Genomic DNA, 3379 nt, shown 5'->3' on the forward strand with positions numbered 1-3379 from the left:
ACATATATATATATATATATATATATATATATATGCACACACACGTAGTTTCTATTCTCTGCTGACATTCCTATCTTTACAGTCATTAAAAGCATACAGTACTTTCTTTTACTTCACTAAGCAGAATTAAAAGATGTAAAATCCTTGTCTGCTAATTACAATATTTGGATAATCTTGGGTTCATTTTTTGTTGTCTCTTTTCTTTACAATGGGTCACATTTCCTTAATTTTTTTTCTTATTTTTTAATATGTGGACATTGTGACTGGTATGTTGTGAAGACCTCGGCATTCTGTTATTTTCCTCTGAATAGTGTTGATTTTTTTAAAAGCAGGTAACTTATTTAATGGCGCATAAACTATAAAATAACTCTTGGGGGCAGCTCAAATCTCAGCTTAGATCTTTTATTCTTAGTTGGCTTGTTGTTTGCATGTACCTCTGTACATGTGTGGTTCAGATTTGAGCAGAGATACAGAATTAGTATCTTTTCCACTGTGTTTTTTTTTTTCTCATGGCACTCCCCTCACTTTTCAGCAGCTCTGATTGCTTTCGACTATGTGTTTTAGTGTTTCAAGTAAACAAAACCGTAAGCATGCTATTAAAGTCTCTAGCCACTGTTTGTGTTATCACTCACTCATAGTGCTTAATCAACATGATTAAGTCAAAATCTAATGTTGAGCAAAAAGCATACGTTTTAAAAAGATATGTACAGTGTGATATTAATTAAAACTAAAAAAAAGTTAAACAATATAAATCACTTATGGGAATAGACATATATAGTGTTTGTAGCTACCCCCAAATTTTACCTCATCCAAAATTTCAACCCATTCAATGCAAACTCTTTCCCTTCATTTAATTTTTTCTTTTTAGTACGTGCCAGTACTTAATGTACTATATATTTTGCTTAATTTTTTTTTGTCTTCTTCACTAGAATATGAGCCCCAGGGAGAAGAGATTTTTGTCTTCTCTGCTTACTACAGTGCCTACAACAGTGTTTGGCACGTAACAGGTACTCAATAAGTAGTTGCTGAACAAAGAATCAAATACTATACAAATAATTAGCCACAAATTTAGAATAGTTATATGGGAACTTCTAGTGCCTCTAAAATGTTTTATTTATGAAAAGTAAAATGTCTAATGTAATATGACAAAATATTAAGATCTAATGGGACTGGTTGGTGGAGGCATTAGTGTTCATGATTTTCTTTTTATTTCTGTTTGAAGTACTTCATTAAACAATTGAAGGAACAAATGTTTGGAGAAGATTTTGAAAAGCATTATTTTATAGAAGTTAAGGGAAGAGGGAGTTTCAAAAGGCATAGAGATGTCAGATGCTGGCATTAGTCACCAAGAGACAAAGCAACTATAATTTGCCATTAGGAAATTATTAGTGACTTTTGAAAGAAACTTTTTCAGCTATGATTTGATAGCAGGTGGGGTGGTGAGGAAATGGAGGCAGTAATAAGTAGAGAAATGGAGGCCATTTATTCAGTAAGATGATAGTTACAGCTTTTCCAGGAGGGAAAGCTTATCCATGCTTGTGAGCAGGATGGGAAAATCCATGAAAAGACGAAGACATAATCTGGGAAGAGAAAAGATAATAAAGAGAAAAAAATTCTAGAATAAATGGAAATGTTTATAATTAGAGGCAGAGGTTAAGAAGAAAGGGGCATTTCAACCAGCAGTGGGAAGAGGCACTACTTCTGCAGCAGAAGAAAAAAAGAATAAAAGACTGAACCAGGCAGAAATAGAAAGGAAGGCTAGGGAGTCCATCTTCACTTCACTGAAGTAGTGAGTCAGGCCATACATTGGAACAGAGAAACTGGGTAATGGATATGGTCCAGGTTAGGGAATTAACCCAATGGACATGTCAGAAGGTTGAAGTTGTGAGAGCCAGGTCGATGATTAGGGTATCAATTACACGGATGCTTTCGGACTTTGAAGGGACAGAAGCAGTCAGAAGTAACCTTAACAAACGGAGTGCTTTTGAGCAGCTTAAGTATAATGCTAACAACAGCAATTGCTCATAGGTCCCAGGGGTTGTTCTAAAGTCTCCTTCATATACTCATTTATTCCTGACAACAGCTTTTAATAGGACTTTGATTTGACCACTTTGCAGGCGAAGAGATTGAGGCACACAGAAATTGGGTAACTTGCACAAGTTCGCACAACTCATAAGAGGCAAAGGTGGAATTAAAACCTAGGCTGTCTAACTTCCAAATACATGGCCTTAACAACATGATACTCTCTCCCGGTGGGGTAATGGGAGGCTTAACTGATGACACACAGCTGGATTAATAAGATGGAAGGAGAGTAGTTGTCCCTCACATACTTTGCCCTTTGTTTCTGTGCTATCCAAGACACTTTTTTGCGTTAACTTTCAATCACTGTTTTCTTCATCAAAGCCCCAAGTTTCCCAGAAATTTCTGAATGCATCATTGAGCTTTCTTTTAACCATGAAAAATGTTGGTCATCTTCTCGGAAATGTTCGTTGTATTCCTATTTTCATCAAAATGATTCCAATTTATTTTTACCCAAGATGAGCTCCTCAGATCATTCTTCCCATAATCATGTATCCTCGACTAAATAATATACCTGCTCCTTGGGATGCGGCTTTGAGGATGAACAATGGCATGGGCTGGTGGCCTGATGCACTGATCAGCGAGGTGACAGAGTCAAATCATATTTACCTCCCAACATTTCTGCAAATGCTACGAAACTTGGCCACTGTGTGTGCATCATAAATGGACAATTTCTCTGTTATTCGTAGACTTTTTTTGCTACTCAGAAGCATATGTGCCTGCTATTTGTTCATAGTGTTTTAATCTGAATATTTTGTACATATCACATAGAATTAAGTATTCTTTTCCCTCAGTAAGAATTCTTTTTTGGTGAGATGGAGAAACACTGATGTTTGTCACCACAGTTAACAGCATTAAAAATCATTGGCCAACACTGATTTTCTGTTCCCGTGGCTTCTACGAGCATTGCCCCTTGGCGACCCGAGTTAGACTGAGTGAGGAATGTGCATAACGGTTGGGGATTGCACAGTACTGTCTCCAAAGCGCTTTCACACCCGTGATGCCCTTTGTTCTTTCTGCCCATACCTCTTCGGGTGGCAGGGCAGGGCTTCGGTTTCCCCTGTGCGGATGAAGGACCGGAGGCGATGCTCAAGACGGCCCCGAACCAGGAAGCGGTCCAACCGTCTTTAACCGGGTTCTTCCTGACTCCGCCTCTGGCGCGGACGCCTCTCCGCTCCGGCGCCTCTTTGGGTGTCTTCCTGTCAGTATGCGCCCGGCCCGGTTCCTGTGGCCTGTCTGTCCTCGGCGTCGGCGTCGGCGTCGGCGTCCCCGCAGAGGGGCTTCCTGGGTGCCGCGTCCA

Source organism: Carlito syrichta, unplaced genomic scaffold (genome assembly GCF_000164805.1).
Source record: "Carlito syrichta isolate Samal-C Ts95f unplaced genomic scaffold, Tarsius_syrichta-2.0.1 Scaffold302944, whole genome shotgun sequence".
In the NCBI taxonomy this organism is placed as follows: domain Eukaryota; kingdom Metazoa; phylum Chordata; class Mammalia; order Primates; family Tarsiidae; genus Carlito; species Carlito syrichta.